At 36.9% G+C, this 17,330-nt stretch overlaps 1 protein-coding gene across 6 annotated transcripts in view; it reads right to left on the reverse strand.

Annotated features, from left to right (window-relative positions):
• GLCE (glucuronic acid epimerase) overlaps positions 1-17,330 on the reverse strand; it is a 122,290-nt gene that overhangs the window by 23,005 nt on the left and 81,955 nt on the right. The window contains exon 1 of one of the 6 annotated variants that reach the window (XM_017851200.1): positions 1,478-1,498. The exons of the other annotated variants lie outside the window; for them this stretch is intronic. The gene's annotated coding sequence lies outside the window, so the exon portion shown is untranslated. Of the gene's footprint in view, positions 1-1,477; positions 1,499-17,330 lie in introns of those variants that run through there. 6 annotated transcript variants of the gene reach the window in all.

The raw sequence follows: 17,330 nt of genomic DNA on the forward strand, positions 1-17,330 counted from the left end.
GTAGACTGCACTGACATTGTGCTAGGTATAAATGGTGGTAACTTTGAGTGGTGAAACGCTCCTACTTATTTTGAAGCTTTTGCCACATCTACAAAATAGATCGATGTTTTAGGTAAAATAAACAAATGAAAAACTCATAAATAAAAAAAATCTTGAAACCTCACCTACTGCTGACCCTAAAGATTTATTTCATTAGAAATAGAATCCAATAAAAATCGGGTCTTATAATGCTGAGGATCTAAAACAGAAAATATCATGCAGTAAGCATCGTAAAGAAACTGTGGAAAAACTTCTTTGTAGAAATAGTTAAAAATCAGGGAAAGTAAAATGTAACTTTTAGGGTTTTTTCTGGAAAGCAAATTGTTCTATTCTAAAGCCATTTGCAACTCAAAGACCTTTTCTGTGATACTTTACTTTTCAGATTTATTTTCCTAGTTACTTCAAATAACTATTAGAGTAATTCACTGAGTATCAGGAACTATGGATCTCATCATGAGCTTTCAAAATATGAAGGTTATATTTCAGTAAAGAACAACCTTTCAATGGGTTTTTAAAAAAATATTCACTTACATTGTTATTGGCTTTTTTTCTTCTGAATAATGCAAGCCCAGTTTTCCCTGCTTATTATTTCTCTTACTTACTTACGCATCTATTTATGTTTCCTATAATTCCTTGACTGAGAAGAATACTTACTCTGATTTAAAAAAATAATTTATTGATACTAAGTAGACAAAATAGTAATTGCTCAACAAATAATCAAACTCACTGACTGGTTTGATCAATATTTGTTCAGCAGCTACTATGTGGCAGGTAAGGCATTATCCATGTCTCTAAAGGACGGATTAGCAGGCATAAAAAATAACAATGCTAAGATTTAAGAACTGTAAAAAAAAGTTATGCAGATTGCTATAAAACACCTTAACCTTTTAAGGTGTTAAGAAAAGTTTCCAGGTAGAATGAATTGAAGATTGACAGTTAAGCATGCGCCCAAGTCAGGGTATTTGCACTTGTCATTCCCCATGTCTAGCACTCTATTTCCCCAGATATCCATTTGGATGGCTCTCTCACTTCATTCAGGTCACCGCTTAAATGCCAGTGTATTAGAAAGGGCTTCCCTGGCCACCTTATCTAAAATACCAGTTCTTACCCCATCATTCTCTAGGTCCTTACTCAATTTTATTTTTCTTTATAGCATTTATCACCATTTGACGTATTACACATTTAAATTATTCATTCCCAATCCACTAGAATGTAACTTCCATGAGGGCTGGGGTTTTGCTTCTCCTGGTCACTGTTTTATCCCTAATACTTAGAAATGTGCCTAGCTTGGCTCATGCCTGTAATCCCAGCACTTTGGGAGGCCAAGGTGGGAGGATCACTTGACAAGGTCAGGAGTTTGAGACCAGCCTGGTCAACATGGTGAAACCCCATCTCTACTAAAAATACAAAAAAATTAGCTGGGCGTGGTGGCACTCACCTGTTTTCCCAGCTACTTGGGAGGCTGAGGCAGGAGAATTGCTTGAACCCGAGAGGCAGAGGTTACAGCGAGCTGAGATTGCCATTGCACTCCAGCCTGGGGGACAGAATGAGACTCTGTCTCGGAGGGAAAAAAAAGTGTGCCTAGCTCACAGTAGATATTCATTAAAGGTTTGCTGAATAAATGAACATTGTTAAATATTCTTTCCTCTCCGTTGCTCCTTCCTTTCCTTCCTTTCTTGAAAGGAAGCAAGCAAGCAGGCAAGCAAGAACTTGGCCAATATGATTAAAAAAAACAAAAAACAGACATTTGAACCAGACAACTTTGTTTTCTTTCCAATATTTGGGTATTTAGAAATTGTAATCCAAATAAAAATGAACATAACTGACATAACAGAATATGGATTGTGATGCTGTATATTGGCCAACTTTAAAACAGATTTACAATTTAATTACTGCTGTTAGTAATGTTCCATCTGTTTACTGCTTAATAGACCAAGATTTAAATTATACAGTCAAATGGTTAAACATCCAGTGATAGATGTAACTCAAAGGAGAACTGCCTAATATCTTTGGTTGTTAGGACCCTTCTAGTAATATAAACAAGTAGAATTCTCTGGTAGCTACTCACAATAATGCAAAACAGGAAGGAAATTTTACAAGTCCATTTTATTTTTTAGTAACAAAATTGAAATGATCTCTGATACAAGTGCTCATAATACTTCAAATAAGATTGTATTTCTAGAAAAAAATCCCAAAGAAACTGAGTAAGCAGTATATATATGGACATGCTTTATGTTACTGAATTCTCACAGTATTTCTAGTATTTTCTCATAATTATATCTGTTATGGTGATCTGTGATCAGTGATCTTCAATGTTGCTATTGTAATTGTTTTGGGGTACTATTTACTCATGTAAGATGACAAACTTTACTGATAAATGTTGTGTGCGTTCTGACTGCTCCAATGACCAGCTGTTCCCCAATTCCCTGTTTCTCACCTTCTCCTTGGGCCTTGCTATTTTCTGAGACAGAACAATATGGACATTAGGACAATTAATAACTCTACAATGACTGGTAAGTATTCAAGTGAAAGGAAGAGCCACATGTCTCTCACTTTAAAACAAAAGCTAGAAATGATTAAGCTCAATGAGGAGGGCATGTCTAAAGCCAAAATAGGTTAAAAGCTATGCCTCTTGTGCCTAACAGCCGAGTTGTGATAGCAATGGAGAAGTTCTTGATGGAAGTTAAAATTGCTGCTCTAGTGAACACATGAATGAAAAGAAAGTGAAACAGCCTTATTGCTGATACGGAGAAAATTTTGGCGGTCTTAAGGTCAAACCAGCCACAATATTCCCTTAAGCCAAAGCCTAACAATCCACAGCAAACCCCTAACCCTCTTCAATTTTACGAAGGCTGAGAGAGGTGAGGAAGCTGTAGAAGAAAAGTTGGAAGCTAGCAGAGGCTGGTTTATCAGGTACAAGGTAAAGCAGCAAGTGCTGATGTAGAAGCTACAGCAAGTTATTCAGAAGCTCTAGCTAAGTTCATTGATGAAAGCACCTACACTAAACAGATTTTCAATGTAGACAAAGCAGTCTTTTATTAGAAGATGCCATCTAGGACTTTGATAGCTAGAAAGAAGTGAATGCCTGGCTTCAAAGCACCAGCTGACTCTCATTAGGGACTAATGCAACTGGTGACTTTAAGTTGAAGCCAATGCTCCTTTATAATTCTGAAAATACTAGAGCCCTTAAGAATTATGCTAAATCTACTCTTCCTGCACTCTATAAATGCAACAACAAAGCCTGGATGACAGCACATCTGTTTACGGCATGGTTTACTGAGTATCTGAAGCCCCCTGTTGAGACCTACTGCTCAGAAAAAAGATTCCTTTCAAAATGTTACTGCCCATTGACGATGCACCTGGTCACCCAAGAGCTCTGACGGAGATGTACAAGGAGATTAATGCTGTATCCACACCTGCTAACACAACATCCATTCTGCAGCCCATAAATGAAAAAGCAATTTGACTTTCACGTCTTTTTTTTTTTCTGAGATGGAGTCTCACTCTATCGCCCAGGCTGGAGTGCAGTGGCATGCTCTCAGCTCACTGCAACCTCTGCCTCCCAGATTCAAGTGATTCTTCTGCCTCAGCCTCCTGAGTAGCTGGGATTAGAGGCGTGTGCCACCATGGCCGGCTAATTTTTGTATTTTTAGTAGAGACAGGGTTTCACTATGTTGGCCAGGCTGGTCTCAAACTCCTGAACTCGTGATCTGCCCACTTCGGCCTCCCAAAGTGCTGGATTACAGGCGTGAGCCACCGCACCCAGCTGACTTTCAGGTTTTAGTATTTAATAAATACATTTTGTAATGCTATAGCTGGCCATAGATGGTGATTCCTCTGATGGATCTAGGTAAAATAAACTGAAAACCTGCTGGAAAGGATCCACCACCATTCTAGATGCCATTAAAAATATTCACGACTCATGGGAGGAGGTCAAAATATCAACATGAACAGTTTGTAAGTTGATTCCCATCTTCATGGATGACTTTGAGGGGTTCAGAACTTCAGTGGAGGAAGTAACTACAGACGTGGTGAAAACAGCAAGAGAACCAGAATTAGAAGTAGAGTCTGAAGATGGGGCTGAATTGCTGCAATCTCATGGATGAACAAAGAAAGTGGTTTCTTGAGATGGAATCTATACTTGGTGAAGATGCCATGAACATTATTGAAATGACTGGCCAGGCGCGGTGGCTCACGCCTGTAATCCCAGCACTTTGGGAGGCCAAGGCGGGCAGATCACCTGAGGTAAAGAGTTCAAGAGCAGCGTGGCCAACATGGTGAAACCCTATCTCTACTAAAAATATAAACATTAGTCAGGCCTGGTGGTGGTCACCTGTAATCCCAGCTACTTGGGAGGCTGAGGCAGGAGAATTGCTTGAACCCAGGAGATGGAGGTTGCAGTGAGCCAACACGGTGTCCCCTGCACTCCAGCCTAGATGACAGAGTGAGATTCTGTCTCAAAAAACAAAAAAGAAAAATAAATGACAACAAAGGATTTAGAATATCACAAAAACTTAGTTAATAAAGCAACAGGGTTTGGGAGGATTGACTCCAATTTTGAAAGAAGTTTTATTGTGGATAAAATGCTATCAAATGGCATGGAATGATATAGATAAATCGTTCATGAAAGGAAGAGTCATTCCATGTGGCAAACTTCATCGTTGTCTTATTTTAAGAAATTCCCACAGTTACCACAATCTTCAGCAACCACCACCCTGAGCATTTAGTAGCCAACAACATCAAGGCAAGACCCTCCACCAGTAAAAGATTATGACTTGCTAAAGGCTCAGATAATCTCTAACAATTTTAAGCAATAAAGTATTTTAAATTAAGATATGTACTTTTTTTTTTTTTTTTTTTTTGAGACGGAATCTTGCTCTGTCTCCCAGGTTGGAGTGCAGTGATGTGATCTCAACTCACTGAAACCTCTTATCTCCCGGGTTCAAGCAATTATTGTGCCTCAGCCTCCCAAGTAGCTGGGATTACAGGCGTATGCCACCACGCCTGGCTAATTTTTGCATTTTTAGTAGAGATAGGGTTTCACCATGTTGGCCAGGTTGGTCTTGAACTCCTGACCTCAAGTGATTCTCCCCACTTGGCCTCCCAAAGTGCTGGGATTACAGGCATGAGCCACTGCGCCCAGTCAGGTATGTATATTTTTTAGACATAATGCTATTCTACACTTAACATACAGTACAGAATAAACATAACTTTTATAAGTACTGGGAAACCAAAAAATGTGTTTGAGTCACTTTATTGTGATATTCACATTATGGTGGTCTGGAACTGAATCTGCAATATCTCCAATGTATTCCTATTGTAAATTACATTATTTGAATTTCATAGATGAAAAGACTAAGGCATAAGAACCTACAAAACCTACAAGAAGATTTACTAAAGGAAAAGGACAGGAACAAAGCCAAGACTAGAACTTAAATCTGATAAAAAAAAATTTTGTGCATTCCCTACTTACAGATGATGAAACTGAGGCATTGTGATGTTCAGGAATTGTGAAATTCAGGAATTTACCTGAAGCCACATGATTATTTGATGGTTCACATATCTAGTATTAAGAATGGTATTTTAACTCCAGTTTTTCAGTCTGACTCCAAAGCCTGTGCTCTGATATGTCACAGGGTATCTTAGAACAGGTATATAAATATTGTATTTCAGAAGCTGAATACTCCCCCACTTCCCCAAAAGATTTTAACTTATAACAGGTTACTAGATGGCGAACTGAATTCAGACATTCACAGGTCTTGTTTTGGCTAAAGTTTAATTTTACCATAAATCAACAGTTCACACAGGTAAATACAATTTGAGGAAAAGCTATCTAGTTGTTATAAAAATGTATTAGCATTTCTGAGTGAAGCTACTGAAATTTTTGAAATTTCTTTAAATCTAACAGTATAATTAAATGCCATATTAATATTAGAAAGGGACAGAAATTAGAGTCATGACTGTGAATGTTATGTATATATATTCTAAGAAAGCTACCCGGTCCCCAAGTGGATTAGAATAATTAAGCTCTTGACAACAGGATTCTCACTGGCCCCACAAATCCAGCAATAGCTTACAAATGCATCATAATGCCTTATTTCTGTTAATAATTATTATGATGTTCTGGAATAGCTCGCTGAAGCAAAACTTTCCCCATGTTAATTTGAGGCTTTGAAAATATACTGGTGTCTTAAAAGCTCTAAGGTGGCAGGATATATAAGAGCAACTAACATTAGTACAAGAAATTAGGGTGCAAAAAAGAAGAATCTAAAGATAAAGCTATTTTTTGGGCTGGGCATGGTGGCTCACACCTGTCATCCCAGCACTTTGGGAGACCAAGGTGGGAGGAGTTCGAGATCAGGAGTTCGAGACCAGCCTGGGTGACACGAGACTCTGTCTTTTTTTAAAAAAATTATTTTGTTCTATGACTTTTTATCAGCCATAGGGGGGAAAAAAAAAGCAACAGGTCAAGGAGAATAAAAAGCTTTAACTTTTTTTTCTACTTAGTTTAATTTCCAGCGAGAACATATGATCTTGAATACAGATTGTAATTACCCTTAGAATGAAAATCACCAGTGACACCAAAGGTCGTATTTATTTGCTTGGGTCACTCAACACAAATCGGTTTTTTTGTTTTTTTGTTTTTTTTGAGATGGGGGCGGTCTCATTATGTTGCCCAGGCTAGTCTTAAACTCCTGGACTCAAGTGATCCTCTCAGCCTCCCAAAGTGCTGGGATTACAGGTGTGAGCCACTGAGCTCAGCCAATAAATCGGCTTTGAAGCTGTGAAAGGAAAAAGCAAAACAAAAATAAAAAATTTCAACACTATGGAGATAAAGGAGAACCATCTAAGGAAAGTTAATTGTATTAGCCTTTAAAGATAATATATAAGGCTGGGCGCGGTGGCTCAAAAAAAAAAAGATAATATATAAATAAAAATGCAAAAACAGAACTAGAAGTTGGGGAAAGACACATTCGTGGTTATTGCGCTTTACTCATGAAAAGATCTGAGACCATCTGGTGGCTTCTATTAGCTGAGGTGTGGAAATTCATATTCTAAGCCTACTGGGCCTTCCTAACTGACATACTTTTGTAGGAAAATCTTAGTCCTACCCCTAACAGGACACCAAAGCAATTCCAACCTGCCTGCCTGCCTGCCTTTTCTTTTTCTTTCTTTCCTTCCTTTCTTCCTTTCTCTCTCTCCCCCTCCCTCCTTTCTTTCTCTTTTCTTTTCTCTTTTCTTCCTTTCTTTTCTTCCTCCCCTCCCCTTCGCTTCCTTTATTTTCTTTTTTTCTTTCTTTTTTTGAGACAGGGTCTCTCACTCTATCACCCAGGCTGGAGTACAGTGCCATGCTCATAGCTCACTGTAGCACTGTAGCTTCAATCTCTCCGGCTCAAGTGATCCTCCTGCCTCAGCCTCCTGGGCAGCTGGGACTACAGGTGCACACCATCATGCTTGGCTAATTTTTATTTTTAGTAGAGATGAAGTCTCACTATGTTTCCCAGACTGGTCTTGAACTTTGGAACTCAAGCAACACTCCCTGCCTTGGCTTCCCAAAGTGCTGGGATTACAGGCATGAACTACCACACCTAGCTCTAGTTTTCTTAACTTCAGCAACCATAAACTAGACAGAAAGAATAATATGATAAACCTTTAAAAAATAATTTTAAGAAGTACAGATGTTGACTGGTTCCAGACCAACCACCTTTTCATACTGCTAGAAGGAAAGCTGTTTGCAAAGCACTAAATGAATGAAATAGAAAAAGAAAATCCTCATCAATTCCTACAACAGTTAATGACAATGAGCTAATGAACAGACTAAATTCAATGAATGAAGCATTTTACTTAGTATTACGATTAGTAACGATTTCTGCTCTTAAATAACTTAGAACCTTGAAGATACAAGACTTGAACATACAGAAAGCAATTGGAAAAAATCCACATTGAAAAGGTAGTAAAATAAATATAATAATTGAATTTGAAAATCAAATAAAAAGTAGTGTGGCAGGTAGTTTAGTTAGGAAAGGGAAAGATACTAGAAAGAGCTGCATGGGGGAGAACACTTTACTGAAGCCCAACATAGATGGTATATACTGGTCTCCAAGAGAATATTAACAACCATTAAGTGAGGCCCTTTTCAAACACAGGATAATGAACTTATAACTATGGATTTCCTTATCTATACTGCAAAGTACTTTTACATTCATTTCTTCATTTAATGTCTGCAACAATCCAATGAAATGGTCAGGAAAGTGAGTGCTATTTTACAACAGAAAACACTAAGGCTCAGAAATTGATAAGGCGGCACGAAGAAAATAATTTAGGTATTTTGGTTCTAAGCTTTATCAGACCAGTGATTTCCAAATTCAGATAATTAAGTCTCATCTGGACTGGGAGAAGATGTTTCAAAGTCTTCAGAAGTGATTCTGATGATTAATTTGGTCTGAGAAACAATACAACTGGCTCTAAAATTTCATGGGGCATTATAATTACCTAGAAGGTTTGTTCAAACACAGATTGCTTTTCTCAAACCCCAGTTTCTGATTTACTAAATCTAGGTAGAGACCTAAGAACCTGCTTTTCTACCAAGTTCCAGGTGAAACCTATGCTTCTGGTCAGGGGATCACACTTTGAGAACCACTGTAATATACCATATGCGTTAAGTAGGTACTATGTGCAAGTGGAAATATGTATGCTGCCCAAACTCAGAACTATCTTAGGCAACTCTGAAAATTAGGGTTATTAGCATATTGATTTTTGCAGAATAATTAGTTTGTGCTCCAGTGAGAATGACTTTAGTTAACTCTTGAATCAATTTACAAAGGAGTGATTCAAGAGTTAGCTAAGCCCTAAAGTCATGCGTGGAAAAAATGTGTAAGTTTTGGCTTTTGCCTGTATGTTGCAGAATCTCTCAGCTACAGTATGTTTTGAAATAATTCTGTTGGAAGGGTAGGTGGGTGGTATATATTTTGAAGTCTTGCAGAATTGAAAATATGTGTTGCTTCTTCATCAAACAACTTGGCTGAATAAAGAAGTTTAGGGTCCAAATTGCCTACAGAACTCTGTATACACTGCTCAACTGTTCAATGGTAAGAACAAGCCAATGTTTAATGGTAAGAACAATCAATCTAAAGCTAATCCACCTTTTCTTCCTTTGTGAACAACTTGTATGTTTTCTTGTTTTTCTCCCTTCCTGGATGCCTGATCATGATGATGATGACAATGATGATGATGATTTTAACAAGAGAAAGTACAAAGTTTCACCACAATAGACTTAGTTGTTAGGCTATTTTCATTAATTTTTCCTTGAGTTTGGCAACAAGCTTGTTTGAATTGCAGGCTCAGGTCATCTCCTCTCAGAAAAGTTTTTATCCCATAGAGTGTTTAATAATTGTTCCCATTCAATTTCTTCTGGTCTTTTCCAAAATGTCAATTATATATATTAGATCTCTGGACTCTATTCTTTATGTCAATCACCTTTTTTTTCAAATTTTCTTTTTTCATTTCTTCTCCCCCTTTTCCTCTGCATTTTGAGAGAGCTTCTCAAACTTGTAGTCTGTATCACTAATAAAATTTTCTAATCCACTCTCTGTTGCTTCTGGTGCAGTTTAATTTATATACCACATATTTAGTTTCTATTTTATTATTTCTTATTTGGATACTGCATATTTTAGTTTCCATCCTATAGGCCTTACTTATTAATATCCAACACCCTTTTAATGTATGCCTCCCTGTTAGCTGGCCCCCACTTTCATCCCAGCCTGCTGCCTTATGAACTTACTTTCTATGTCTCACTCCAAAGACTCCACAATTTTAAAAACCTACAAGCAAAAAAAAAAAAAAAAATGTTTTCTACAATTTTCTTGTTACAGAAGTAACCTTTTATATCAAGAGTATGTGCTTTTGCCCTGGTATTGAGTGCAACATTCCTGTATTTTTAAGGTTGCAGAATCTTATTTCAGAAGTCTGTCTCCTCACTATGTCTTATATATCAGTTACTAGAGATCTAGAGGTTTGATCAAAGTAGGGTTTGATTTTTCAGCAAGGATACTTCATGATAGAGATGTGAACTTTCATCAGGAAGTATGTAATGTTCAATTGTCTCTCTTTTTATGATGTTAAGATTAATCCCTATTTTCAGCCTAATACATTATAAAGCCATTATATGACCCAAGAAAGCTCCTGAAGCCTGAGTCATGTCTGTGTTGTAGCCCAAAAAGAAGAGGCAAGCCATTATAAAGTTATCTTTAGCAGTTCACCCAATATTACTTTTAGCAATCATTGATGATTATTTCATTAAAAGTTGCAAAATGGGTGACATTCTATCAGTCTTTCTTAATGTATAGTTAAAATATTTCTATAAAGAAAATCTTCATCTTGCCAACTACTTAGTTACCCTGAGATATACACTGTGTATAGGAAGGGCAGAATTAATGATTAAATCTTTACCAATTTTCAAAATAATGAATTGGCTCCCTAGTCTCCAAAAATAATGAGCTTTTAAAAAAAGTAACATATGAACTCACAGATTTTTAACATATTTGATACGTTTCAATCTACTGCAGTTATTTCTTTTTCTTGAGATGTCAGTATTTCAGGTATGTGAACACTTCCTTTTTGGTGTTTTCAATGCTGGTACATTCTATTTAGATATATTTATAGTCATTTCAGTGGTGACTAGATGTGGGGTTAGAGGGAGTCAGATGCTTATACCACACTGCTATCTGTACCTGTGAGGAATACGTTTTGCTATTAGTAACAGACACCAGAAATAAACTATCTTATGTTCCAGCTTGGGTTAGTTTTCAGTCATATAAAATACACCTAGAAATAGGCAGGCTGGACCGTACACGCAGCTACATGCTCATCAAGGACCTAGGTGCTTTCTATCTTTCTACATTACCTTATGCCCCAAGAAAGCTACTGCGGCCTCAGCCATCATGTCTGTGTTGTATCCCAGAAAGGAAAAGAAAGGCAGAAGGGCAAAACAGCACATCTCTCAGCAGAACTAATTCACACTGAGACTGTCCTCAAGCTTCACTTTTTTCCAACATTTCATTAGCCAAATCTTAGTCACATGGCCACCTCTAGCTGCAAGGGAAGCTTCTAGGCAGCCACATGCCAAGTGGAAAAAACAGGGTTCTATTATTAAGGAGAAAACAGACCCTGGGAGGAAACCCAGTCTCTGTCATACCATCTCACCAGAAAGTTTCTCAATGTACAAATTAATCACTCTCTCCCCATGTAGCCCTTTACTATATCTCAATTATACAAATTCTTCAAGTCTGTAATTATGAATCTGTGGGTATTTTTCTCTAGACTGAATTTCTTGAAGATGCAGGGCACTTTTTATTTATATATATATTTCCCTCTATCAATGCCTATTCAGGCACTCAACTCAAATGTGCCTTATTCAGACACACTGAAGCATGTATTTGGTCACCATGTTTATATAGTTATGTATGTTCATTTTCAAACTATTCTATTGGGTTTTGTTACCTGTATGGCAACCCATTCTTCCCACAATCCAGAGCTTGTGCTGAATGAAAATCATCATCAGCACTCCATAAGTAGGTCAACCCTGCTACTCTCATTTATCCTCAAACCTGAATAAAACATATTTAGGCTAAAAAAATCTTCATTTCAATGAGAAAGGAAGTTGTTCCTTTTTGTGATGGTGGGGAAGGTTACAGAAAAAGGAAAGGTCTAACGAGTAGTTTTACCATATATGCTAAGCATTAGATATACTTTCGGTTACTGAAATCAACCCCTAAGAAGGAAAATTTTTTTTTTTTTTTTTTTAATCACCCACATACGGTTGAAGAAACTGAGTAGTTCTTAACTCTGCTGAAGAAAAATTATTAGTGAGCACATAGTGGGATTTAAACCTAGATTTATCTGGCTTCGAAGTGTAAGTTCTTTACATGAGACCATAGTATCATATTACCTGGCTCCAAATCCCCATATACGTTCACACCAATTAGATAAGAGCAGAAAGATCTGCCCTTGGTTGTGCAGACACAATCTTAAACTACTAGCATTACGCATCAGCTTCTGAAACTAAAATATGTTTTTAAAAAGAGCTTTTAAATACATTCAGCTTACTTTTCTCTAGCATTGAAAGCCATAACATAAAAAAGTGGGACAGGAATGTTTTTAACAGCAAAGAGATGCTTTTGTATCCAGAAAAGCTGAACAATTACAGTGTAGCTAAAATGTTCTTTGAACATTTAACTTTAAAAGTTTTAACTTTAAAACTTTTAAACTTTTAACTTTAAAATGCTAAATTTAACATTTAGCACTTAACTTTAAAAGCTCTCTGCTTGCTTCTAAGCAATGTGTCAAACTAAGTATATGCTATGTAAATAAATCAGTTCAGAAAGGAGTCCCAGGCTTCTCCAGCTGTGTAAGATTTCTCCACTCATTAGGAAAGCCAAGAAAAAGAAAACTTAATGATGTGTTTACTCTGCATGGTGCAAACACAGGTTCTATAGAATAGCTGTTGACAGTAAGTTTTTATGAAACATCTTTTACCAAGTTTGGTGTCATCCTGCAAACTGGAATGTCTAAAGGAGAAAGGTTCATCAAGAAGACTGCTTATAGTAATTTTAAAAATCACAAGATAGAGTATTAGCTATGCAGAAGAAGTTATATGTGGAAGAAATAAGTGCCCAAATTGTTTTTTTGTTTTTTTTTAACTTTTTTGGAGACAGAGTCTCGCTCAGTCACCTGGACTGGAGTGCAGTGGCACAATCTCGGCTCACTGCAACCTCTACCTCCTGGGTTCAACCGATTTTCCTGCCTCAGCCTCACAAGTAGCTGGGATTACAGGCGTGTGCCACCAATACTTGGCTGCTTTTTTTTGTATTTTTAGTAGAGACGGGGTTTCACCGTGTTGGCCAGGTTGGTCTCGAACTCCTGACCTCAGGTGATCCACCTGCCTCGGCCTCCCACAGTGCTGGGATTACAGGCATGAGCCACCACGCTCAGCCCCAAATTGGTTTTTAAATGAGTTATTATTAGGATAATTTTTTATATAGAATGCAGTTTTGAGCTACTTCACAAAGCAATTCAGAAAGCATGATATCAGAAAAAATGATTGAGAGAATATGCTAATGGAAATGTGTGAGGATAATCTGGTAGAATAAACAATACTGCAAATTCTACTTGCAATTTGACATAATGTTTTTTCTAATGTTTATGATAAAAAGAAACATTTAATATACCAGTCTTCAGACACTGCATAATCTTTTGCAATTTTAAAGATACATAACAAGTAGTATCCACATTATAAATCTCTTAGTAATTAATAGTTAACAGAATGGCAGGTCAAGAGACTAGGAAACAGGGACCTTTATAAAAAGGGGGGTAGAGGAAGAGACTAGCAGCAGTGTTGAGTTCTTATTAATGTAATCCCACTTAAGTCTGATAACTACAAAGTGGTATTACCTTCGTTTTTCAGATAAGGAAACTGATATAGAGGCAACTGTTGACTCAATCACTTACTAGCTTTTCTTCCACTGCCAGTTATTTCACTTCTCTGAATCACAGTTTTCTCACTAGTACACTAGCACTAGTACTATCTAGCTCACAGGTACCTCACAGGTGTCTTGAGGACTAAATGAGGTAAGTGTATATACTCAAAATGTGGAAATGTAAGTTCCATTTTCCTTTCAGAGAGGTTACTAATTTTTTCAAGTCTCAACTTGTCCAAAATCTATTAAGAGATACAGCTAGAAAATGAAACCAGATTATAGGCCCAGAACCCAATTTATCTTAGTCCAGTGTTTGCCATTCTACTACATTTCCTTGCACTTTTCATATCATTTATTTCCTCCTCCTCCTCCTCCTACTACTACTACATGCTAATTTTTTTAAAAGGTGTGTCTCAAATGTTATCTCCAAATTTTGAAAGCAATCAACAAATTCATCTCCAATATCTACCAAAGGGCTCACAGCCTTCAATGACGTATCTCATATCTAAAGCTAAGGAATCTATAAACTCATTAGTCAGAAGGCCATATGACTCCAGAGAATGTTATAATAATCCAGAAATTTTACAACTAAATGGGTTATGAACATGTACGGTTACAGCAGTTTATTAATAATAATTCCAAGCTGGAAACAACCCAAATGTGCACCAAACGGTGACTTTTAAACTGTGGTTCCTCCATACAATGGAACACAACACAGCAATGCAGTGATACTGATACCTGCCACAACATAGATGAATCTCAAAAGCATTTCACTAAGTGAAAGAACTCAGACACAAAAGTGTACTTACTATATAATTTCATTTATGTGACATTCCGGAAAAAGAAAATCATAGGGATTAAAGCTAATCAGCAGTGGCAGAAAGGGAGTGACTTATAATGGAACATAGATGAGGGGCTTTTGAGGACAATGGAAATATTCTAATTTTGATTGTTGTGGTGGTAAATGACTATCTGACAAAACTCATCCAACTATAAATTTTAAAGAGGCACATTTTATTTTATGTAAACTATACCTTAGTAAAATTAATCTATAATGGGTTTCTATAGTTTTGTTTTTGAGTAATAAATTCTATGAAAATATAGAAGAAACTAATTAAATAAGGTCATATAAACAAAGGGAGAAGGTATATTTTCGGGACAACCAGAGTTTTTTACTCTGATAGGCCTATATTTGAATCCTGGTAAGCTTGATAATCTGGGACAAGTTAGTTGACCTTTCCAAACCTCGGTTTCCTCATCTGTTAAGCTGATATAATACCTTCTGCTTTACAAAGTAGTTTTAAGATTAAGCGAACACTTAATTTAGTGCCTACCACACAGTAGGCACTCATAGTAGGAAAACAAAGGAAAATGTTTATGGGTGAACTGATATCTAAGTCAATTAAAAAAAGAATAATGTTCAGGCCAGGCACAGTGGCTCATACCTGTAATCCCAGCACTTTGGGAGGCTGAGGTGGGCAGATCACTTGAGGTCAGGAGTTTGAGACTAGCCTGGCCAACATGGCGAAACCCCGTCTCTACTAAAAATACAAAAATTAGCAGGGCACGGTAGCATAAGCCTGTAATCCCAGCTACTTGGGAGGCTGAGACAGGAGAGTCGCTTGAGCCCAGGAGGCAGAGGTTGCAGTAAGCTGAGATCGTGCCACTGCACTCCAGCCTGGGTGACAAAGCAAGACTCCATCTCAACAAAAAAAAAAAAAAAAAAAAAAAGAATAATCTTCATCTAGCTATATCAGTTCATTTAATCGACAAATATTTGTTAAACATCTGTTATAAGGTATGTTAACATTTTCCCAAATAAGTAATCAGTAAAACCAGAGTACATATTCCCCTGGAAAAAATCACATTTCTCTAAGCTTCTGTAATTTTTATTATCTCATAAAAGTTGATAAGAATAGCAATCAAGAAACAAATACAATTTGCCTTTCCACAGAATGATATATTGGTAGGGAACATAAATTTTATCAGCAATAAATGTGAATTAAATAAGATTTAAACTAGTATTTCCCAGATGCACAATTTTCTAGGCTAAGAAGGTTACCAAACTGAATTAACTTCAGCACTGCAAGAACTTTCATTAACCTCCTGCTTAAGACCTTACTTCATGTTGAGCAAAGGGTGTAGATACTTTCTGTTGGTTTTTAAATTTGAGGTGAATGCAACTTGCAGCACAGAAACTGCATTTACCTAAAAAAATTAGGTAGTGAAGCAGAAATGAAATTTTACCTAAGATTATTTCTTAATGCATATAAATATATTCCGTGTATACATATCAATACATTTTCTAAGGGTTGAAACTAAGTTTTCACTGACATTTATATAAACAACCTAAAATCTTGGCACTGGGATTATTTACAAAGGTAAAACCTGAATTACAAATATTTGGCAAGGAGAAAATTATACTTTCTGTCTTTCTTCCCAAATCAAAATCGTCTTCTATGGGGCGGCATCCCCACCTTTGGCTGTGGGAACGGTGACCCCGGAAAAAATAAGGTCAAAAAAAATTTTAAGAAATAATCTTCTTGCCAGGCGTGATGGCTCATGCCTGTAATCCCAGCACTTTGAGAGGTTGAGGCAGGCGGATTACCTGAGGTCAGGAATTCGAGACCAGTCTGGCCAACATGGTGAAACCTCCTCTCTACTAAAAATACAAAAATTAGCCGGGCGTGGTGGTGCGTGCTTGTAACGCTAGCTACTGGGGAGGCTGAGGCAGGAGAATCACCTGAACCCAGGAGGCAGAGGTTGCAGTAAGCCGAGATCATGCCATTGTACCCCAGCCTGGACAACAAGTACAAAACTCCATCTCAAAAAAAAAAAAAAACTCCCTATATGTATATGTACATCACATATATTTCACATGTACGTACGTATGTGTTTTCTTCCTGTGACAAGCTATACCATGTAGCCTACACACTGCTTCATGTTTTAAAAATTGCTTCCTTAAGACAGAATTTAAATTATTACTCACACATCATAATAAACTCTAGGTTTCAAATTGTGGCAAATGCTGATTAAGAAATTAAGATGTTATACAAATCTTTCCTTCTCTATTAAGCCAACCACAAAGTAGCTATGGTCTCTAAATAGTCTAATAGGGTATCTGAGTTATAAACTGAGCTTCTTATCATACCCTACAATGCACATATGTAATAAGGATAGAGACTGATCTTTTTCCTTAGTGCTGAAACTCCACCACTAGGAAGCAAAGTGACTTTAAAAAGAAGTTTAACATATGCTGAATTTGAAGACATGACAACAATGTTTCCCCCCATTACGATTGCCTGGGGTGGGAAGGGAGAAAGCATTCAAGTATGCTATTAATGTCTATTTCTTGACTTAAAATGTAATTTTTCTAGCAGTTTCTTGGTATAAATTTACACAGCCTGAATGTAGAGATAAAACAAAGGGAATTTATAAACTAAAAACAAACATAAAGTCAATACAATTTTAATTTCTCTTTTCTCCATGTCAGTCACAAGAAGTGACCAAGGAGGACAAACTTCAAGACTTTTGGGGGCTTTATGGAATCTTTTACATGTTTTTCACATACTTTACATCTAAATCCTTAGAGGTTATAGAGCACCCAAAAGTTAAATATGCCCACCCTGAACATACTTTTCTGAAAGGAACCGCTTAAGATGACTATGAAATTTTAAGCCCGTATTCCCTCTTTCAGCCTTTCCAGGAAAATGAGAAACTATCCTTAAATGCCCAAATATGAATATTCTACAGTCTTTAATAATAAATGTCAATAAGTCATCTTACACCGTTAGAACATTGTTTCTCAATAGTGTA

Source organism: Rhinopithecus bieti, unplaced genomic scaffold, assembly GCF_001698545.2.
Source record: "Rhinopithecus bieti isolate Rb0 unplaced genomic scaffold, ASM169854v2 scaffold_31548, whole genome shotgun sequence".
Taxonomy (NCBI): Eukaryota; Metazoa; Chordata; class Mammalia; order Primates; family Cercopithecidae; genus Rhinopithecus; species Rhinopithecus bieti.